This window comes from Pseudopipra pipra, chromosome 6 (assembly GCF_036250125.1).
Source record: "Pseudopipra pipra isolate bDixPip1 chromosome 6, bDixPip1.hap1, whole genome shotgun sequence".
NCBI lineage: Eukaryota > Metazoa > Chordata > Aves > Passeriformes > Pipridae > Pseudopipra > Pseudopipra pipra.
Window position 1 is genome coordinate 28,701,196 of NC_087554.1, and position 24,196 is coordinate 28,725,391.

Consider the following 24,196-nt stretch of genomic DNA (forward strand, 5'->3'; position numbering starts at 1 on the left):
TGGCCAAAGAAATATGTATTTAAACAAATTACTTCACAGTTACACATTAACCCTTGAGTGAGTGTCTTGTGTAATCTAAGAAATAATGGTGGGAAGAAGCTTCAGGCAGGAATCTCAGAACATCCTTTGTAAGCGTAAAGATACCCATGTGAATAGTGGGAAATGGAAGTTGGGGATCTACAGCTGGAAGACCCTGTGCCGTATGCTGTCCTGTAAGGATAATGGTGAAAGCATTTGATGACTGATTGGGAATTTGTGTCTCCATGTGATGGGCTCATGTACCTGAGAAACAGCTTCACTCACTGCCCTTAGGATCTGCACTGAAAAAAAAGGTATCACAGGAGTAAGTAAAAATTCTAAACTAGGCTGGGATGTCCTGCTGTGTCGTAGACCAGAGTTTTAGCAAGAGCCAGTCACAAGCTCCAGACAGAGCATGTCTGAGCCAAGGATAAGAATGGTCATTGTGGGAATTAAAGCAAATGCAAAACACAGGCTTGGTTATTGTTTCAGTCACTTCTGAACAGTCACTGATCATGTCACTGATTCATGTAACTCTTAGGAACAGGTGTTGCTTTTTTTGCAAGGGGCGAAAACTAATGTTCTCAAGTATGTAGCTCATTTAGAGTGCTCCCACCTAGTATTTTTAGCTAATACAACAAGTAAAACTCTGATATTCTGCAAAGCAAGTGCTAAAGTCTTAACATATACCTTGATTTTTTTCCTAAGGTCAGCTGCCACTTTAATTTCTCTAGAATCCTGTTTTTCCTGCTAGAAAAGATACCTGACAATTATACTCTGTGAAATTTCTTTTTGTTTTGTTCCTGTAAAATGGTATTTTTTCCAAACAATATTTAACTAGAGGGTTCATCTTTAGCATAACTCTTATTTCACGGGAATTATATCAGAAACAAATTGGAAAGTAATTACTCAAACATTTATCATTAGATTTGTCATTAGAATATCTTGTACTCTGTGGCCCTGTAAATGCTTTCCACATCAGAGGTAAGGTCTTCATTAGGACAAATGAGATAACATACTTTACTTCAGGCTTGTAGTAGCCATCTAGGTTTTTTCTCTCCCCATTTAAATAGATTTAACTGAAGTTAGTTCTTGTTGCTAGATTTACAGATCTGCTGACTTAAATCTCCTTCCTGATGAGCTTGTCCAATGTTGTCATCAGGAATGGAAGCTTTTCCACAGGCTGTCCTGCCAATCTGCACTATTACTAGGCCTTGAATGTGTGAGATAATGGGATTCTTTTTATTCTGTCATCTAGAGAGTAAATTGGTAAGAAGTTGATTTCAGATAAATCAATATATTACTTATCTAAAGCAAAATAAATCCATATAGGAAGGCATTGTGTTAAACATGTACATTTTAACCAATGTAGTCAGTACAGAAATAGACACCTTTCGATGAGTGATGTTGCAATTCTAAGCCGTTGGTGACTTCCTTGCTTCCAGAAATTACTGCTGCCACAGCGTCCTAGCAGAGCAGTTTGTGTGCTTTCATTTTAGGTGACATCAGTTGGTTTAGCTATGACCAACAATTTAAACTTGTTAAGGTAACCCAGTTTCTTTTGTTTGATGAAAATTGGAAACCTTCTTCAACAAAACTGGGTCAATAACCTCTGATATGGTGGTCCCATCACCATTGCAGCTGATGCTAAATGAGGACTTCTAAGCACAGAAGAAATTGGTAAAATCTCCTTAGGTAACTTACTCTTCAGAAATGTTTTTGGCACATGTGGTCCTCAAGAACTAGGCTTATTGTTGTACAGGTGCTCATGGTGTCATTATCTGACCACTATTGACTGGATTTAGACTCCCAAGACAGAATGTGAGGATGCAAGTTTTATTAAATTCTCTCAAAGTATTTCTATCTGGTTTTCCCACTTGCCCTTTATTTCAGAACATGGCTAAGAAACATGAAATTTGTTATTCTTCATTACGGATTTAAATGTCTCAGAAATGTGACTTTTCATACTTCACAAGGATGGTATTACTTGCCAGTAATGTTTTTGTTCATGGATCTTTGTAGTTATCTATGAACCAGATAGAGAAAAATATGATGGTGAAGGTGTATGTTGACCTGCCCCAGTTGATGGTCCTTTAGCATCTAACCGATAAAGTACAACTGTGTGTGTTCTCTCTTCACTTGTCCCACCAGTATAAACAGTAAGAACAATAGTTACATTCAGAGGCAGTTGTACAAATTCTCATTTTTGTACCATACATCAGGAGAACCTGATGTAAGAATCTTTAGAAAGAATACCAAAATAAGTTCAGCTTTAATAAGAAGCAACTTGAGTCCTTACTAGAATTGAACCATCTTGGATGAAAAATTTCTGAAAAGTAAAAATTTCCTCCTCTATTTCTTTCACATTCCAGCTTGCAAAAAGGAGCAGAATAGCCAAAGTAGACGAAAGTGCTCTTGTGGGATAGTGAGCCTGCTGGAAAGGCAGACGTTTCTGCTCTCCCAGAGCAGGGCTGTGCTCAAGTGGAATCTTAGCTCAGTTGTGCCAGACTAGGCAGTTTGTGTCCAAATCACAACTGAAAAGAGTTGCTAGTGAGATTCCAAGGTGGCTGGCTAGAGAGCTGTAATAAAATCTCCCAAAGAAGTGAATTAGTCCTGAAATGATTAGCCAGCTTTGTGTGCCTGGCCCAATTGCAGGTGTTTGAGAGGAGGCTGTTTATTTTAGTTCACACAGCTATCTATAGGCTAAAAATTTAGTTAAGGATTTCCTAGGGTTATTCAAGTATGAGTATATGTACGTTATGAAATATTTATAAGGATGGTTACAACATGGAAATATGTTGTCTGTTTCTGGCTGTACAAGTTTTGGAGGAAGAAGATGGAAAAGTACTCTGAATTGGAGGCATTAAAGGGACTAATAGCATGAAATTCAAAGTTAGAAGACTCAGGCATTAGATTTGTCTTATATTTGTTTTTAATCATTTTTTTCTTTCTTTTCTTTTTCATATGCTTTTTTTCTCATCTGTTCTGTATGAAAGGTGTGAAAAATGGTGATATCATATATAAGCAAGAATTCTCAAAACTGCAGTGCAGGCAAACAGAGGAGCATTAGCTTTTTGTTTCCTAGTGTCTTCTGTACTATGACCTTCAGTATGACTTATGTTAATAGGAGGTTAAAAACCTTTTGATAAGAATGTGAACTTTGAAGTTGATTGTGTTCCTTTTACTGGAAGCTTTGTTACAAGAGACTTCCAGCCTTCCTACCCCACTGTAGAGAGGTTTTTCTTGTGGATGGAACAGAAGGCAAGTGCTTTTCCCAGGAGAGTTCACAGTGTAGCATGAGCATTACAAAATCATCACGCAGCTCCTCTTCCTTCTCCCTATAGGAATAAGTTTGCCTTTTGTTTTCACGAGGTCAAATTGACTGCTGAGTTTTAGTGGAGTGTGGTCTGCCCCTGGTGTGCATTTTACTCATATGACAATTTCTATAGGATCTCAAGCAATCATGGTCTGTCAGGACGTTCACCTCAGAGCCATTTTGCATCCACACAGTGTTCCATTAACATCAAATTTGGGCTTTGATTCAACAATGACTCACTGAGGGCAGAGCACTGCTTCATGAAGTACCAGCTATGCACTCCATACTGCCTGGGATTTTTTATAAATTACAGAGCATCCCAGGAGATTAAGATTTATTTCTTGAGTCAATGGGGCTTTGGTAGTTAGGGGTTGTTCTGAGATGCTCCCACTGGTTACATACTTGAGATATCATCAACTATTTGGTGTACTTGGTGGTTGTACTGGATGCAGTGTGAGCTGGTCCAGAAGCAGCAAATTTTCTGTTTGTTTGTTTTAACATATCACAGAAGACTGTTGAGGCTACCAAGAGCATTGGAGAGGCATATTTATTTATTTATAGACACACTGTTTACATATCATAGCTTGATGAAAAGCTGAACTCATTACACTTGACCCGAACATGTGACTCTGTAGTTATCTGCATCACTCTGGATGGCTGTAGACCAAGGCAATATATGCGCGTACTCTGAGCTGCAGTTGTATAGATGAAGCAGTTGTCCTTTCAGCTTGTCTTTGCCTCTCCGCTGAAAGTTAATGTCCCCTTGGTGTGCCACTAAGCTCCTCCTTTTAGATATCTCTTTAAAAAGTAATTTAGATTAGCATAAACAAATAATTTAAGCAGTAGGTCTCTTTACTTGAGTTTGTCTCAGCTGATAAAGGTTAGGGAATGCTTGCACAAGGCCCTTGGCTAGTGGCAATGGTGGTAGCTTCTGTCTGAGGCCTTGGGGATGAGGTGGGAAGTGACAAGACTCTCCATGTACCATGGTGGCACTTAGAGGACATGTGACAAAGGCATTTCCCTTCATAGTTTTTTGTATAAGTCTTGTTTTGCCTACATAGTCTCCACTGGCAGTAGCATTAATTAAAATGGAATACACCGTTTATAAATATTTCTTTCTGAATCACCGCTGTGATTTAGTATAATGGGTTTCTGTAGTATGCAAAGGAGGACAGAGGGGGTAAAAAGTCAAAGCACATGCAGAGTTCAAGCTCCACCATATTCTGCTATGGTGCATCCAGTGTGAGTAATATCACAAGGGTTATGCCTGTTTCTTATAAATGGTTCTTTTTGAAAGAGAAATGCTTTTTTGCTGATATGTTGACAAATGCACAAAAGTAATTGAGCTTCCTGTTGACAGGGTGGCTTATAGTAGCGTGCAGACTATCTGTTTGGATAGAATTTCTGTGCTGTCTCTCAGGTGATGCTCTCACTAAACACTTCCTCTTTCTTCTTTGGAGGCTTTTTTATTGGTGCACCTTCACAATATCATCTAGGTGAATCGGGAACCACATTTGGACTTCTGTCAAGGGTAATCTCCTAATGAGAGATCTTGCCATGTGTTTTGTTATATTTGCTCTTGAAATTATGTTAATAACTTGCTTTCATACCAAACAGAGAAAATGGACAGAGTTGATAGAAGGATGGATGTGTGGTTGGTAGTGCAGAATGAGAGAAGAGGGGTAGAGTAACAGCGCTGTAAGAAAAAAAGTTGAACTTTGTGGCCTCATGGAAGGGTGGTGGGCACGCTAACATGGACTAGTCTGTTCCTGGGAAAACTGTCTTGTCCTCTTCTGAGTGTCTGTATGATCACATTTTGCAGCATGGATGGCAGAAACTTTGAAAGTGCTAACAGAATAAAACAAGACTGAATTAGCAAGTTAATGACTTCTGAGAGTGAGGGTGAAAATCCTTCAGAGACAACTCACAAAATCTCCTTGCTTCCATCTCTTTCAAAATATGAAAGAAAATTATTGGATCAGTGCAGGATGTGTAGGATTTACTGACCAATGGTGGAGGCCCTTAATTGGTTTAGGCCAGTATTGCAGTCTTGTCCTCCAGTGGTTCCTGACTATATGTTCCAACATTTTCTTGTACCTGACATGAAGTGGTTCAGGCCAGAGAACCAATTGCAATTAGAATATTTTATTTCATTTTTACATCATTCTTTTACATTTAGTAATTGTGTGAAAGCTTGTGCTGGCATAAGGACGAAAGCAGTCACATGGTGGGAACAGTGGCAAGAGAAGGGTAGAAGACATCTTAAGGTCAGTGTTAGCTACTGCTGGCTTAACTGATTGTGGACTGTGGCACAGAATGGCCATGTAGTAGGCAGGGAAGGAGATAAAGCATGTCTGGTTGATTAAAATAGTGCAGGTGTTGAAGCTAATGTAGCAGGTCCTGTGCTTGGAGTCGGTTCATGTCCTCCCCATGCCTTTAGCTCCTCTATCAGCAGAAATGCAGATAAGTCCCTCAAGAGGCTCCTGTGGGGTTTAATTCAGTAAGGCTCTCAGGAGGGGAGGTTCATAAAGATAGGCAGTGTTTGTAGACTGTAACCAGATGCCTGTGCTGACCAAGAAAGTGTGCACCATTTACACTTGGCTGGGAGTGTGCAAGCTTCTCTGGCCTGGTGCAGACCTTTCTTCAGAAATTGGGACTGCAGCTTCGTAATACTGGGTTTGTGCTGCACATTCTTGCCTGCAGCCTTCAGTGATGAAAAACAGGGCTCAGCAGCCTCCAGTGTTGCATATTAGTCCCTATGTAAGTGGCAGAGTGTTGTCTTTCACTGAGACTCTACCCTTGAGTAGATTATATCAGGTAGCACCTGCACCTGCATGATAGGGAGATGGTACAAAGCAATTGATTTAGCAGCCTCTCAGCTGGGTGAACAAGAGCAGGATGCTGCCTGAAACAACTCAGTAGTGAAATTTACTACTGTTTGCTTCCTTTTGGTATATACCCTAGTCTCCAGAGTCTCCAGAAGGGGAAGAACAAGTCACAGTGACAGCAGGAAAAATTTACTAATGATGTTGAGGGGCACGAAGAGGTTGTGGTTAATTTTATTTCAAATGAGGACTATAGTAACATTAATGTAAGTGTGCAGAGGTCTGGAGAAGGGGCCTACCTGCTCCTCTCTTGCTTCCTTGGAGCTCTGCTAAGAAGACATCTTTCTGCTTACTCTTGGTTTTCCCCACTAAAAGTTCATATGTGCAATATTTTTGTTTAAATCTGTCTCTGTTAAAGAGGGCAAAGAGAGACCATTATGTTCTCTAGAATGTGCTTAAAGCAAAGAAGGTCTTGGTTTTACAAGAAGATTGACTCTTCAGTTTGCTTCTGTGTATTTCCAATTCTACTAATCAGTTATGTGTTGTTTTACTATTTTAACATATTCTTAGGTCAAAAACTACCTCTTGAACATAATGTTGACTATCATAGAATCATTTAGGTTGAAAAAACCCATTAAGATCATGTCCAACTGTTAACCCAGCACCCAAGTTCCACATCTACACGTCTTTTCACAGAATATGCTCAGTTGGAAGGGACCCACAAGGATCATCGAGTCTAACCCTTAGCCCTGCACAGCACTATCCCCAAGAGTCACACCAGGTGCCTGAGAGTGTCATCCAAATGCTTTTTGAACTCTGTCAGGCTTGGTCCCCAGTTCCCTGGATAGTCTGTTGCAGTGCCCAACCACCCTCTGGGTGAAGAACTTTTTTCTGATATCTAATGTAAACCTCCTCTGACACAACTTCAGGCCATTCAGGTTCTGTCACTGGTTGCAAGAGTGAAGAGTGTCTACTCCTCCTCTTCCTCTCACAAGGAGTTGTAGACTGCAATGAGGTCCTTGCTCAGTCTCCTTTTCTCCAGGCTGAACAATCGAAGTGACCTAAGCTGTCCCTCATTCAGCTTCCCTTCGAGGCCCTTCACCATCTTTGTTGCCCTCCTTTGGACACTCTCTAATGGCTTAATATCTTTCCTATATTGTGGTGCCAAAACTGCACACAATATTCAAGGTGAGGCTGCACCAGTGCAGAGCAGAGTGGAACAATCCCCTCCCTTGACCGGCTGGCGATGCTTTGCCTGATGCCCCCCCGGACACGGTTGGCCCTCCTGGCTGCCAGGGCTTAAATACTTCCAGGGATTGTGACTTAACCACTTTTCTGGGCAGCCTGTTTCAGTGCTTGGTAACCCTCTTAGTGACGAATTTTTTCCAAATATCCAACCTAAACCCTTCCTGGTGCAACTTGAGGCCATTTTCCCTTCTTCTACCCCTTGTTAATGGGTAAAGAGACCCACATGATAAACTAGCTTTCTCAAGGAAGACACCTTTTGTCTCCTTTTATGTACCAGTCATATAAAAAATGCACTTTTACCTTCTCTTGATCAAATAGATGGTCCATAACAAAATTGTAACTATGAAACTGTATTACTTTGCAAAAATATCCTGCAAAAATATCCAAGTGTAACTTGAGTGAGCCCTGGCCTTCTGCCTGCACCTGTTTTGTTCCAGAGATGTTCCCATCTTCCAGCATTACACATGTGTGAGTAGAGTGGATGTCAAATACCATAGTATTTGGTATGTTTACGTTTCTGGCTGTTCTTTATAAGTTTAGCACTTTAATGTTCTGATTCTTATAAGAACATCCACTCAAGTCATAGTTCTGTCTTAGAACACCTTGTTACCACTGTTTTGAAATAGTTCCTGAGATAGCCTTACTGCAGAAGAAAGCATTTTAGTATTTTTCCCCACAGGTCGATAGCCCGACAGCACTTACTCTAGTGGTTTTCCCTGAGCAAGTTTTGAATGTGTGCAGGCACAGCGGGTGAGAAGCAAACATACAAAAGTTACAAGAGGAGTTGTGATGAGAAGTGTTGTGCATCCTGATGCATGCCTGTCTGGGGCTCTGCCAGACTCCCCATGCCTTACTATGCTTCTCAGAAAAAGCTGCAAAGGTCCCTGGTTTAGTAGGAATGATGAGCAGCTGGTCAGCACTTTCAGACCAGGAGGTTTTCCACATAACAAAGCCTGTTGTGCTTCTGGGTTGGCTTCCTCCCGGGTTCTCATCTGATTTAAGTCAAAAAAGGATGTGGGGATAGAGTGATTTTTGCTGAAAAAATAGAAAGCATGAGAATAAACCTACCAGACATTGCTTTGACCAAAGTCAGAACAGGGCAAGAGGAAGGGAAAATACTACTTCTAGAAAATCAAAAGACATTCATCAGAAGGCAGTCCTGCGTATCCTTCTGGCAGGAACACAAGTTTGTTTTTGTCCTGGGAAGCTGTTTCTGGATCCTTGAAATGTAACCCTTGTTATGGCCAGTTTGAGGAGTTTGCTGAGTATTAGACTGCTGATAAATCCGCTTTGTTACATTTTTGTCTCCTGTCTTCTGTTCCTCCCCAAGAAAGACATCTTTTCAGCCTCCTGCCCCCTCTCAAAATACCATAGTAACGCACCAGCTTTGCCAAAAAATGCTTAGCACATTAGCGGGTTTAAGTGTCATAGTTGTGATCACTCAGAAGGCCCCAGAGCTGCATAGATTTCATTCCAGTGTTCTTTCCAGCTTTTTGACAAGACTCAGTGGGCAGAGTTACAAACGCATGAAGCCCGTGGTACAGATGAAATATGAGTTGCTGCACTGCTCAGAGGGGCTAGTCATGGATGTGGCAGAGGGAGGAGGGCTATGAGATCAGCTGGGTGTCTGCAGTGAGAGAAGTGTGAATGGCAAGGGCAAGTTTTCCATTACTTAGCGTCCAAATAAAAATGGTTGTTAATATTGACATTATCTGTTCTAGAGTGAAAAAAAGGGTCAGCACTGCCCTATCTAGCATTGTCTTCAAATAAGCTGCATTTATGCCCTGTTGTTTTGGCTGTCTTGGATGATTTCTGTCTCCTCTAACTTACTTCTGTAATTGCCTGTATGCCAAATTCTGCTCACAGCTTCAGAAGCATGACATCAGGAACCATTCTTCCTGAGTCAATGGAGTTATGGCTACTTTTTTCTTCTTAACCTGATGCAACTGAGAGCACTTCTTGGTCATTGCCTGTATTAACACCTGTTAGCAAGAACAGAGAGGCCCCCACGCTGCTAAATGGAGACAGACAGTGGTTTATCTTTCTTGCAGATGTTCCTGTCTTTTTGTCTGCTTGGTGTAAGGAGTCCTTACACCTGCTTGGTGATAGAGCACATATCCTTTCCATTCGCCTTCCTGCTTATTTGGGACAGCAAAAAATGAGAGGGGATTAGGAATCCATTAGCAAAGTGAGTGAGGGAATGTTTAATAAGCTCCTATTTTCTTGAGCATGAGATCTGACTTTTAGGTAGTGGCTGCAGGCAGGGCTGCAAGTGGGGATATAAGCAGAGAGAACGCATACACCTACTTTCTTTTCCCAAAATTATGATACTGCAGGCTTTTGGTGCGTAAAAGCTGCTTTTAGGCTGCCTGCTGGGTTCAGGCACAGCCGCACTCTCATGTTCCCTCACATCAGGGTGGCTCAGGAGCTGTCCCCTGATTGCAAAGGCAGAGGGCTGATGGTCACATGGGAGATGTAGAGCTCACTTCTGTAGAGCCAGTGGCCCAGTCCCAAGTTCTTTCCAGCCTGGGAGCTCCTCTCTTGAACAGGGCAAATTGAACTTTTGTCTCAATGCAAAACAGTCCTTTCCAGTTCCCTTTGCCTTTTTAGCTAAGCAGGAACCTGGATTTCTTCTCTCACAAAGGTGAGACACTGCTGATTGTTTGCTGCACTCTGGCAGTGCCATGCGGTTTGTGCTAAGTTTGGCCCTTGCCCCAGCCTCTAACCATGGCTTCTGGGCCTATATGGACTCAGCAACAGCTCCAAGCTAGGCCCAGTGTTTAACAGAGGTTAAACACTACCAGCTGGCTGGTCAGAGGTATCCTGCTTCGTGTCAAGTAGGTGCTCCTGTATTCCCTTTCCAACGTTGCACACTAAATGAGGTCTGAATCCCATTAGGGAACAGCACTCCGAATGCTACCCTGCAATGTAGCCTGTCACTACAGGGCTGTAAATAATTTTAATATTTAGTAACTATTTGCATTGGCCTTTTCTTGCTACAGCACAGAACCACCCTGTAGCTCATCAGAAGTGTGTCTGACCATGCTGCAGGCAGCGGGGTTTCACCAGGAACACACAGATGTGACTGCAGCTGAACAAAAGCAATGTGGCAACATCCCACAAGGGCTGATCTTCAGGTTTTTTAGGAGTTTTTTTAAATCTTTGATCATTATTTGGAGACACAGTGTGCTGAAGTTGGACAGTCTCTCTGGAGGAAACAGGGCTCAATCAGTCATATCTACAAGCAGAGTTCACCTAGAATGACCAAAGGAAGAGGTGCTTATGTTAGTCTGCTTTTTTTGCATACTCCTTCATGGTCCACTCAGTGGACCAAGCGATACAGTTGTTTACACCAGGTTGTCATACCTACTACTGTATTAAAAAAACATAATAAGAAGGAATATTCAGATTTTTCAGAATTGATAGGTTACTCCACTCTTTTCTGTTACTTTGGGTCAAGAGCATGTCTAATGCAATATTCCATCTCTTAAAAACAAACAGAAGAAGCAAAACTCCCCACAACTCCAAGTCTCTATTCCAGTATTTCCCCAAAATTGCATAACACTATGAATGCAAGTGGCATGTTTTAAATGGGTGTTGAGTTGTGTCTCACTGCTTCCTGTATTTCAGACCCTGCTATCTGATTGGAATGATAGCACAGGTGTGCCTTGTGCCTTGGTAACACTGGATTATGCATTCACTGAATCACCAGGCCCTCGCTTTTCCTTGTCCAGAGCTGGTGTTCATCTCCATCCACCCTTCTCGCCTCCTACTGCTTGTACACCTGGTGCAGTCAAGCACTGGGCTGAGCTCCTGCTTGTGCCAAATCTACCATGCTATTGAACGAGGATGTTGCAGTGCTGGAACCAATTGCAGCATAAAGAAGACAAGAAATACATGAAAAAGGGAACTGTGTTTGAATCATCACATCAAATATAAGAAAAACCCAAATAAATGTGAAGAGAACATGAAATTCCTCTTTGATGTTCTGTGCTGGGAAGGTTTCAATCTCTTTTTAAAGCTCCTCCTCCACCCCCTTGCTTCTTATGGGATTGTATCCAATATTCCAATGTTCATGTAATGCCTTGACTTTGCTATCATTCTTCTTGGGATAATTATAGGTTAGTATAATGTACCTATTGTTCTGTTCCACAAAGCAGCACTGTCATACGGATGGCAGGGGTGAGATGGGGGAGATCTCTGTGTGTTCTCCTGCATCCACATCGTGTCTTTAATTAGTGTTCTTCCTTGCCTTTTTTATTTTAATTTTTTTTTTCCATTCCATGGTGCATGCTGAGCACTTCCCCTCCTCAAACTGTTGGTCTCTTTTTCCAGTTACACTAGTGCCCTGTTTTTTTGGTTTTGGCTGAGCTCATTCCCATCATAACAGGTTTCCCTTTCAGATGAAAATAACATGAAACCAAAGTAACAAGTTACAGGTATTTACAAAGAAAGCAGATAAATGATTCTTTCCTAAACCTTATTAGTTGAGTCACTTTTGTTATCTTGTACGATTTTTCCTAAATTCAGAAAGAAGAAGAAACCTACCTGTGCCCAGGGGCTCCACTCTGCATTTGGGCCTTGCTGCACAAGGCACCGCATAAACATGTACTAACATGGTCCCTGACTCTGAGCGCTCACATGTTTTTCTGTAACAGGATTCATCTTTGCCCTCCAGGTGCAGGTGTGGGAGACTGCTGCTGAGTGCTGTTAAGTGGTTTTGGTGCTGGGTCTTCTGTTGTGTTTGCTAGACATGGTGGCGAGTATATTACTGGGTGCTTGAGAAAGATTAAGGAGAGGCTGAAGAGCCCAGTTAATCTTGGTTGTTGTACACAGGAGATGAATGTTGGTTCCTAATTGGTAGAGAAGCTGTATAATCAATTGCTTGCTTTCTATTGTTGCCACCTCCAAAATAAATAATATTTAGGGATGCTGATCTATTTTAGCCAGTAGGTTCATCGTGATTAGCTGCTGTGTATTTTGCTGTAAACTACTTTTTGCCTTTGAGTCAAACAAGTGGTCTGGAGTCATGGTTCCTGACTAGACCATCAAAGTAAAACACTAGTGGGGTGTTTTTTTATTGTTTTCAGGACTTCACACAACTTCCTTCTCTTTGAGTGGGTTTACCAGAATGATGAAATGGGAAATCTCCAAATGACTGTGTTTTTGAAACCTATTGTTATAAAGGAAGGAATTACAGATTTTGGAAAAATCTGGATTAAAGCCCCTTTGCTAGCAATGAGTGTACCTCGAATGCATGTACCTTCCCTTCTATAAGTGGACAAGTGTGTTCAGAGGTCAGAACTTGGTCTCCTCTTCTGCAGTTCCCAGGCTTCCTCTTGTTCCTGATGCACAAAGCCAAAACACACAGTTTTCACTTGAATGTCTCTTTTAAAATGCCTGACATGAACCTTGGAAAGATCTGAAGGCTTGTCATTACTAAGTTCTTCTGTGATAGGAAGTGACTTCTACTATGAAGCCTTTAAAATCATCAGTGTCTGTACACCTTCACATATTTGCAAATCTGAAAAAGCATGATGTCATCTGTGGGTGTGTGGAATGGAGTAAAATGGACTTAGTGGATGGAAGTGGACTTCTTCCTGTGCTGTGACAATGTGATCTTTTTAAAAAAAAAAATTAATCTCTCTCATAATGATAATTTGTAGAACTGTGTCTCCAAAACAAAAGAACCAACACAGATGCACAATTTGGCAAGCCAGAAATATTAAACAGCCAGACTCTTTCTCTCTGGTGTAATTCCATGGACTTCAAGGGAATTACACCAGTGGCAGTGAATCTGGCCTAAAATGCGTTTGACTAATATTTGTTGCTTTCTGCCTGGTGTCTTGAGTAATGCTGAATGAGATTTAATGTTTCAGAAATGGATAAAATCTCATGTGTTTGGTGTACCATGATGAGAAACACACTCCTGTGTGAGCACACAAGCATCTGTGCACACGTATTGAGTGCTTTCTGGGGGTGTTCCCAGAACCAACGCGATTGCCAAGGGTGTTTGCAAGCCAGCTCTGGCTGTGGTGTGTGTGTTGGAGAAGCACAGGGATGTTCCTCACAACTGCTGCTTGCCTTGTCCTTGCTTATTGTATTTTCCCTTTGTATCCTGAAGTGGAAACCACAGGTTAATTCCAGTCAGATCCTGTAAATGTTTGCCCCTCTTGGACCAGACCCAGAAAAATTCCCCCTGCTGGCTTAAGCGTATTTACATACCACAGGTCATTACAAGGTGGTGCTCACCTTTGTATTTATTTTCATATGTCAAAGCAGAGATATTGGTTCATTTTTTTTTCTCCAATATTTCTTATATTTTTTAGTTACCTTTTTTTTTTTAAGAAACAAGAAAGCGAAAGGAGTGATCCCCATGGGTCCTGACATCTGCTGCAGTCATTCTTACAGACTCAAAGGAGACCTAGGGAAGGAGAGGAAACAGTCTGGCTGCAGTCTCTTATTGTTTCTCTTTCGTGGGCCCCCACCCTGCACCCTCCTGGGCCTGCAATCCACTAACTAGCTCGTCCTGACTCCAGCTGTCATTTTTCCTTTTTATCTACTCCTCTCTCAAAGAACCAAATGTCATCTCTTGTGGTTCCCTTAGCTGGGGTCAGAGACTCTTTTATATGCTTTATGCTGATCAAGGATTTTTAACTGGGAATGAGAGCGGTAATCAACTGCATGGTTGGGGAAGGGGAGAGATTAAATCTGAGAATTGCCAGTGATTGCCCCACGTGAAGAACAGCAGCTAGCAAAACACATGCTATCATTATGCTCTTATGATTATTTTATTCCCTCAGTGACAGTAAAATGCTATCTGTAGCAGAAAGGTAGGACAAAGTCCACCCTTGCTTAGCCCTGTGGTATTCAATGAATTTTCTGTGGGGTAGAATTGGGAAAAATTAGATTTACTGTTAGGAATGACTCATGTTTTCAGACCCTTTACCTGGGAGATTTCAAGAAAGGAAGAAGGCAAATCAAAGATATGTTTGTGATCTAAATTGAGAAGCCATTTTTGTTCAAAAAAGAGCAACCATTTTAATATCCCATCTTGACACTGTAGCTATGGGGAAAGTCATAGGAGGGTGTAGTGAGATGGGACTTCTGCTGAGTCCTGACACTTCTACTTCATCAGCCAGTTTTGGGGGATCATGGCTGAATAAAAGTGGGGTGAATAAAATACAGGAAGGGTTCCTGGTGCTGCCTCAATCTCTACCCATTGTTTATTTTTCTGGTTTATTCAACACGGAATCAAACTCCAGGGACTGCAACAGATTGCAAACTTTAAATTTCATAGTCTGTGAAGGTAAAACAATTAACAAACAAGTTAAATTATGAGAATTACCTTTGGAATGATTAATGAATTTTAGTAGCCTAAACTGTCTCCTTAAATACACCATTTTGAAAGTCTAGTCATTCCCTCTAAAACGTCCTCTGCTGTTACAGAGCTATAGGAATAATAGTACAAAGTGTCCTGGTTCTCCTTTTGCACTAATGTAAGTGAAAAGTACTCTGAAGTATACAGGAATTGATTCAGTCCTCTTCTAGAAGAGCATTTTCTTCACAAGAGAAAACCAGACTGTAGTTAGAATTGGTTTGAGAGAAATCTTGCTGGTGGAGAAAGAAGTTTCCCTCAACTCAAATTGCCAGTTTTTGCTAAGATGTGTGCTAGGGTCTAACACAGTAGTATTATTCTGGTTTTATTCTCTAGGCATTTGACAGTGATTTTATAAATGCTTTCAAAATATGTTACTTACTTAGCAACTCCAGCTCCTACAATCTGGGGACTGCATGAAAATTCCAGTTTTACTGCTGAAATTTCTGTTTCTGTTGGCTGTAGAAATATTTACACCTAAAGCAATCTACCAGTTTGGAAACAGGACCCAACTCATGATTTTTTGAGTGGTTTGATTTTGGAAATGTTGTAAATACTTCACTGCTTTGAAAAAGGAAAACATGAAGATAACCTGGTTTAGTGGAAGGTGTTCCTACCCATGGCAGGGGGTTGGAACTAGATGATCTTTAAGATCCTTTCTGACCCAAATCATTCTGTGATTCTGTGAAATACCAGGTGTGGGTGGTAGCTGGAATACAGGAAAAAATATGGGAATATCAGGATAAAAAAGGTCTTCTTTCCCATAAATCAGGGATTAAGCTTCTTGAATTTGGACTTAATCCCCTTCCTGCCTGCTTTTCTAGTTAAAACGCGAGATGCACCTGAATTTCAAGTTCAAGATGGAACCTATTGCTAAAGATGAATTAAATACTACATAGTAAAGCTCCTAAATCTGGGGAGATGTGGAGTTGTGTCTGACTTTTCTTGCTTCCCTCTACCATGATGTCTCAGGTCTAGCATTTGGAATGGGCCTTTATATTCATTTTTTAAGCCTGATCATCCCTTGTATGCATTGTAATATGAAAAGAAGGATGGATAGGAGGAGTCCACAATCCTAGATGTCCTAGAGATGCTTTGTCAACTACTATCTTCTTGGTTTCCTTCTTTGCTTGTCTCTGTAGCATGGGACATAGATCACCTCCTGAGATGATCTAAGCGCATTCGTCCCACAAATCCCTTGGAAATGTGCATGCCCTGGAACACTGGTGATGCCAATTTTCTCTTTCTGGGACAGATTGTAGTACTTGAGGCACCTGGTCTTTTTTTTTTTTTTTTTTTTTTTTAGAATACTGAGAATTTTTACCCTGTTTTGGTGAACCTCTATATGCTAAATGCTTTGTACATAATTTTCTGGTGTTGCTGGAGACTGGGCTCTTTTTTTCAGTTTGTAATTTCCAGTCCTTTGTTGTTCAAAGACACACAGTCCCTGCTGTGTGCTGTTTCATTTACTGCTCTGTTTTCAGTCTTTTCTTGCCATCTTTCCTTACTTATTCAAATTTGTCATTCCCAATGGTATTGCTGTTTTGTTCAGTGGGAGCCATGATTAAAAGTTTCCCCACTGGACTGATTTGGATTGATACCTGTCTTTTCAACCAAGTGGTCTTTGAACAAATCCCTCATTACATAGGCAAATACCAACACCGAAGCTGTGGCCTCATTCTTCTTCCATCTTGTGTGTCTTTTTACCTTAGCAAAGTGTGTGTAAATCTAGGAGAAACAGAAACAGAGTGCTCAGTCTGTGCAAGCTTCAATGACCACCAAGTGTACGATGGCACGGAGAAATGATGTTTCTAAAGTTCAGATTCAGGCCATAAATCCAGACTGAAGTTAAATTGTAATTTGTCATAATTTACCTGCTGCTATGATATTAAATGTTTTACAAAAGCAAGTAGTATTTTTTCTGCTTTCACCTTTTTTTTTTAATTTTTGTACTGTTCTTCTACTCAAATGTACTGACAGTTGGAATCACATGGAAAGATATTATTGCAGTAGCCAGTTTGATCCTTCAGGACATAATATAAACATGTTCCTCAAGTGACCATAGAACATACAACCCTGAAGGAAGCAGATAATTGCAGAAACAAACTGTATTTTCACCACCATTTTTTGAACACTAACAACTCTCTAAAAAGCAGATATTGTTAGGACTTGGCCCTCTTCTTTCTGCAGAATCATGTGTTCTGGGATTCTTCTCTAGTATTTTATCAAGATTTTCTCTTTTATATAGGTAGAATTAACAAAAAACAGAGAAGCAAACAAACCTAAGCAGAAGCACGCAGCATAAAGATTCTGAAAAGTGTCAGATTTGGGATATTAAAAACAATCTCAAAACCCTGTCAGCCTATAGTAAATTACAGCCATACTGGCTATCACGTCAAAATCCTCTAGGAATTTTTGCCACAGATGCTTGGCAGATGCTGCAGCAGTTTCCAGCTGTTTCCCCACTTTTGGATGCACCACACAAAACTGGAAACCTCATCAGCTGATGGACACACTTATGAAGGATAAAATGGAGTAGGAGCTACTTAGTAGGAACAGACATAATTTCATCTAAGATGATGCTGGCTGAAGACACAGCTGCCAGCTGTTTATCAGCTGGCTTTATACTGACAGTTCATTTTCCTTTAGCATGCTCTGTACTTGTACTTCCCCATCTTCCTTCAGTCTTCTGGCTTGCTAGACCAGAAGAAGGGGTATAAGAGAGCCATGAATACATAAACGTATAATTTTCTTATAATTGAACTTCTTTCTGGCAAGAAGTCACATGAAAATCAAGATAAGAGATCCCCCAGCTCTCCACTAGCCCCACAAAAAGAACAACCTGGAAAGGGCCGTATCTAAATATCTAAAATGCCAAATAAACACCAGGTATTCTTTGTATTCAAAAACCACATGTGAGTTCCTATAGATCCTCCAAAGTAAAGTATTCAAAGTCATTCATGGAAACCTTAATACCAAGAATCCATGTGGCAGTGATTCATTTGTAAATACATGCAATCTGTGTATAGGCAACACTATAGATCAGTGATAGTCAGACCTGAGAAGTTTGGTTCCTGAATGGACTGAGAGGGAGGGACATAATCACCATGGTGTGGTAACCAGATTCTGTGCTGTGATATGCTGTTTTTGATGCATTGTCATCATTGTTGCATATTGATGGTAAACTGTGAGATGCTTTAGTGAAGTGTGAGATCATCACACCATGATTAGTTTGTAGAACTCTGCAATTGTGTTTTCTTCCTGACTGCTGGTGAGAGGAGTTGCTTTCCATCTCTCCATCTTTTTGCTTCTCTCTTTGACTACATCAAAGATTAAAGACCAATCTCTAGTTCTTTTAAGTATTGGCTAAGCCTTCTTGTTTGCTGAGCAGAAAGGCTCTGATTAAACTTACAGATTCCTCCAGAACTCACATGTGATGTTTCAAGGAACTCAAGTTGAGCATTGTTGAGCTATGTAATACATTGTTTTCCGTCTTCTGAAAAAAAATGGCCTGTGTTTCACTGAGTGACATGGTGCTGTGTCCTAGTTTTTCTCTTTATGCTGAGAAAGATTTAGTGTGTAACTGTCTAGTGTATATTCCAGAAAAACTCCAAAGAATATCTGAAGGGCTTTTCTTTTGTAGTTTTCACCAAAGATGAGATTTTTTAGCATTTGATGCATGTGGCTTGTGGTTCTCTTTGGGGAGCAGAGGGGACAGTTTGGAGCGGAAGGAGATCATCCTTCTGTTGCGCATGTGATAGAGCCAACAGTGCTACTGTCAAATAATCACAGTTCCTAAGCTAATCACAATGGAGACCTGTCCCCTCCAGAGGACAGAGGAGGCATTTACCTGCCTGCTCTATGCTCAGTAGCGACTACACCAAGATGATTCATCTGTGTATGATGGTACTTGGAAGCAGAAGACTTCTGTACCCTCCTTAAAATGTGACCTTTTTGCAGATCCTTTAATTTTCTTCCCTTCTCAACTCCTGCCCATGGAGGGACTCTTCCCTTTTCCCTTCCATTGCCTTGTAGCTGTTTCGCTTCTCCCGATGAATGTCAAGTGTTTTGGGCCTGCAGCCCTAATGGGTGGGGGCTAAGACTTGGATCTACCCCTGAGACAGAGTGGAGCCAGCAAAGACGGGTTATTTTAAATTGTGTGGTGACAAGCCTTTTTTCCCCCTCCCTTTTTGTTCCCAGAGGATAGCTGGGGAAGTTTGTTGTGCCAAATGCTTGGAATGTGGTTTTTCTCCTCTTCCTCCCCCTTCAAAACAGAAAGAGAAAACTTTATACTGTGAATTGTCTTAATTGGGGAACATAAATCCAAACTGTAGTGCAGCATTGCTGGGCCTAGACACCTATTGAAGTTTAATGAGGGAAGAGCAGCTTTCTCTTGCCCTCCTCTCTCATGCTCTCCCCACATCAAACTCTTTCTTGTGGTGCCATCCTGTTCAGATGGGAGCATGGGAATGCCTGTGAGAGTGTGTGCATTTGTCCAAAGTTCTCACGGGTCTGAATGCAGTATATGACTCCTTTAAAATAATGCAGTCAGAGTGATGCATGGACATTCTCCCAGGCTGAAGTTAGTTGTGTAGCCAGTGTAGGAAAAAGAAATAGAGACTCCTCAGGGTATCTATCCGAAGTGGCTCTAAGCCTGTTTGAGGGAAATCCATGCTGGAACAGAGATTTGATGGTTCATGTGCCCTGACCATATGTTTTGGACTGATGACAGGGTCCCATGTTAAATGTTATATGACTTTTTATTCCTTGTGTCAAGAACTGATATTTTCTCAGGACTTGATAATAAAGTATTTCCTTATCACTACTGACTGACTGAAGAGATGTCTCATTACATCCAGAATAGAAAATAAGAATCCTTCTCCTTGTCCCAGCTGTGGTAATGGGAATAAATTGGTGCCCATCAGCTTGTATTGGATGTAATGGAGTCTCTTACACAAAAAGCCAACCTGAGAGGGCCTTGATCAGAGCATGAATGGGAGTATAATTACACTGAGTGTAATGACATATACTTTAGCAAAGATGGACAAATTCATCTGAAATGGCTTTGGAGAGAATGCCAAAAGCAAAAGCTTCCATTTGGCACTGATGTTTCGAGGAGAAAAGCAATTCACATAGTGGAAGAAAGGTAGATTGGGACAGTAACAGGAAGAGAGTTTAATTAGAGGGCCCTGCAACTCCCAAAATTTATTAAAGCCAATGCTGACTGGCTCTGAGATCTGCTGCAGTAAAATAATAAAACTTGCTCTCAGGTGGAAATGCTTCTTATGGTGGTGCAAGACCACTGTTCATCTTCAGTTCTGGATAATATAACATTCCTACAGGAGATATTTTAACCTGCTAGTAATATTTTACTGCTTTTGCCTGCAAGCTCATCCATGCTTGTGTAACATTAAGCATTAAAACTCTTACTTTTACCAAATTCACCAACCAGTTTTATCAACTGCTGCTGATGCAGCAATGGAAGTCTGGGAAGAATTGCTTGCTTTTGCTTTGAGAGATGGGATGAAAGGTTAGAGGGGGTGGATGGTGATTGCATGAGCAATGCAGGTCAGGTTACTGTTGGATTCCTCTTGCAAGATAAGTGAGAGCCCTCTGAAAGGTAATTATTGGAAAGCATAAATTCCTGAGATAACCTGTCCAAGAAGAAATAGTGACAGGAGCAGAGGCCATGTGTTAAAGGCTAGCCATTACTCCAGGGCAATGGGCTAACCTCTCTCTCTCTCTTTTTCTGCAACCTCTCCTTGCTCTGACAGTTGACTCCCTCGGTTCTTTTCCTTCAGTTACTTGTCAATCTTTTTCTCATCCTGTTTATAGACCACTGTGATAGTTGTCTCCATTCTGTACTAATTAGAGTGCAGACAAGTGGAGTTTCAGTATGCAGTTTAGTTCCATGTCCAAATTCTTGTTTAGTTGTTGTCTGTACTTGTCATTGTCACTGCCACTGCAGTGTTCAGGTAGCTTTTACAGGATATATGAAAAGAAAAAAGGTTACTCTTGTATTTCTTTAACTGATTTTTCTATAGAAGAAGTTCAACGAGCTTTCAGAATGACATGGAGTCAGCTTTGTCTCTGAATCAAGAAAATTGCTAGATGGCAGTTGGGGAAGGAAGTCTCGCAGAGTGAGAAAACAGATTTCAGAAGAAAAGATGGAGCAAAACTGGGAAATAAGAAAAGTGACTTCTCTTCCTTTATGGCTTCGTTATGCAAACTCTCTGTGTCTCATCTGTAATACAGAGATAATGATATCTACCCAGCTCCTATTTTGACCAGTTGATTGATTAATGACTGTCTCCTGATCCCTAGATTACACTTTTGTGACCTGTAGCTTTAACTACTGCAGTGTATTACATCCCAGAAAGAAAATGGAAGCAATGTGTTAGCTCTGGCTAGTTCCAGCTGGGAAAACATGATAAACTGACCTGAACAGCCTTGCCCACGTGTACCTGCTTCTGAGACCTCATTCTAAAAGTGCACTGAAGCATGGTCTGTCTGTTCAGCTGCCATCTCTATTCAGCAAGACATTCAAATATCTGCCTAATTTTGAATTGAAGGAGACCTGCACACTCAATAATGTGCTGTGCTGAACTGGGACCTGATGCTTGCTCACAGGCAGGGTTTCATCATGAGTATTTGAAGACCTCAGTGAACACATAGGGCTAAAGATACATCCAAAGTCTGTCCTAGCATGATGGGGGTATGCATTAAACAACTGGAGTCTTTCAGAATAGTGAAACTTGCCAAAAGAGTAAGCTGCTTGAGCAGAAGAAATGATCTTTATTTTGCAGAGATAATTGCAGCAACACACTTTTGTAAACTTTGCTAATTGTTAAGTGAATGACAAGGCTTTTCTGTTTCCTTTAACTGTTCTACAGTAATAGCCACCTCAATCTGATACTTGAATTAAGGTGGTGCTGTGAACAGGAAGCAAGCCAGAAGAAAAACAGGTGCAAGGAAAGTCAATATGTAGGGGAACAACCATCAGATATTTGAGTTTCTGAAAGCAAGTTTTGGCAAGCATTTTTTCTTGACTTTATTAAGGAGTTCCTCTTATGTGCTTCCTAAGTAACTACAGAAACAAGGGCACAGGTGTTTGAAACATCACTCCTCAGAGTTAAATGTGAATATTTGCAGTGAGAGTTTTCTCTGTTCCCATGGGATGTGTTCCAGTTGCAGAAGATCCTGTGCCTAGACCTTCAAGTTAGTTCCAGTTTGATCTCAATACAGGGCACTCTTTATGCTGAGGAACCTGTGAGATGATGTGTTGGATGCATCTGTTTCACCTCTTCTAACTCTTATTGTTCCTTTTTTGAGGATTGATAACATTGCCTCAGCAGAGGAATGCCCATAATCTGCCCTGCTTCCATTTGTGGGTAGAGCTGGAGGAAGGAGGTGAGAAAAGGAAATCTAACTCACAGTCCTCTTGGGAATTCCCCTATGTGGTGTGAGTCAAGTATGTCCCTGCTGTACATCTGCTGAGGTCAGTAGATTTATACAAGTAACAGAATGATTGTTCCTATGTATTCAAGAGAAGTAATAACTCAAAGAAACACAATCTTATTTATCTAGGCTTGAGATGACTTTGTAAAGAACAGAAAATATGTTTTCCTGTTGTTTTTTCTGGGGTTGATAATTACTGACTGGGTAGAGTAGATTTTTGCGTTTTCTTACATGTGTATTCTGTTTGTTATATGTATTGTGACTGAGGAACTGAAAGTACTACCCATTCAAGATTAGTAACTTTATCTTTAAAGTATTGGCTCTAGCTGATTTTTTTTCCAAAGCTGACCTCAGAGGCAAAGTAAACTCTAATAATTATGTGGTTTTATGTTAGATCTATATAAATCTCTACTTTGCTACTTGTGTAATCATTTTCACCTGAGCAAAATGGATTGCTTCCTGTAGCGGGATTTCCTTTGCAGCAGGAGAAAGCAGGTTCCTACAAAAGAGAAAAGTCAGCAGAAAAATGTGAGCTCACTGACTCTTTCTAGTCAAAGGACAGGAAGTACCTAAAATTTTAATGCAGTTACAGTTTGGTATGGTGGGGAAGCTTGCCTGCCATTTAAGAACATTCGTACTACTTTTCTACTTGCATGTTTATTTTAATCTCCTTTAAATTGTGCCATCTGGATTGAATGACACTGTATATTTTTCTACTATGTAACTGCACAAGGTGCAGGGGAAATCCCAGCCTGAGAACTTCCAAGAGGTCTGGCTAACAAAGGTCATTCAGACCAGGACTGTGCTGTAGAGCTTGGACTGTTGTGACTCTGACACGGCTTAAAGCATGCAAAACCTCTGTGGTCTTTCCTGGCATCTTGCTGCCTGTTGAGCTCTGATGGAGATACATGGCTTCATGAAAGATGAGATGCTTAGAGACACATGAAAAGGAATGCTCTCGTCAGCTTAGCTGATGTGATTTGGGCGAATGATGTAAAAGTGGTGGTAGGGAAAAACTCCTTCCATTTGCATACACTGTGTCTCCCAGAAGGCTGTGCTGGCTGAGTGACCTAGCTGTCACCACTGATGGTGTGAACAGACTTTGCCCCATTGCAAACAAACAAGTGTGCTATTTGAAGACTAACCCAAGCTGGTTGTACTGCTGGAGACTACCTCTGGTGGCAGAAGGGGTTTTGTGAGCTCGCTGTCAACTCCTCCAGGCAATGTCGTCTGGGTTTGCTCAAACAGATCAAATGGCCTTGCCTGAACTGAATCAGGGAGCACTCACGCAAGTATTGCTACTGGCAGGAGGTGTGGGAGCAGTAAGCTGTAGGAGACAAGCAGTGAAAAGCAGCAGGGTAGGAGGGGAATGGGTGATATTTTTAGCTAGCACAGCTAGAGCCAGGAGAGGATTTCTGTTCATGATCTGAGCATCTTTTTAGTACATACAGTGCTTGAAGTAATGCACACGATTTATTAATGAGTAAATGTAGGGTCTTCCCGTGTTCTGCAGGGGAACTGTTAAAGCTACAAAGGAAGTCATGGCGGAGTAATTTGTAGAACTCTGGTTTGCTGTCTTCCTGGTGCTTGGGTGATAGATTATGGTTTTTACTAGGAATGCAAAAGATAGGTCCACTGTGGGAAATCAGAACCGTGGGAGCTGAATGGATAGACTTTGTCTTTGACTACATCTGGCCCCTAAGACTATGGTTGCACTAAGCCAAACAGAATTCTGGTGACCCCAAGCCCTAGCAGCTTGAGTTGCTTCTTTAAAAATATATATAAAAAATCCCTTGGATGTTGTCACATCCAATCTAATACTGTTGCTGAAGTTTTCATTAGTTCATTCCTTTAGTAATTGGAGAGAATTTCTGACCTTTTGGGGGAGGTTAGGACCAAGCTGAATTTTGACTGCTGTCTTCAGATACAAAAAAACTCCGGGTTATTACCTTT

At 41.1% G+C, this 24,196-nt stretch overlaps 1 protein-coding gene across 10 annotated transcripts in view; it reads left to right on the forward strand.

Moving 5' to 3' along the window:
* The window catches only part of DPF3 (double PHD fingers 3), a 168,541-nt gene that overhangs the window by 36,913 nt on the left and 107,432 nt on the right, over positions 1 to 24,196 (forward strand). Inside the window, exon 1 of one of the 10 annotated variants that reach the window (XM_064658237.1) lies at positions 22,172 to 22,283. The exons of the other annotated variants lie outside the window; for them this stretch is intronic. The gene's annotated coding sequence lies outside the window, so the exon portion shown is untranslated. Of the gene's footprint in view, positions 1 to 22,171; positions 22,284 to 24,196 lie in introns of those variants that run through there. 10 annotated transcript variants of the gene reach the window in all.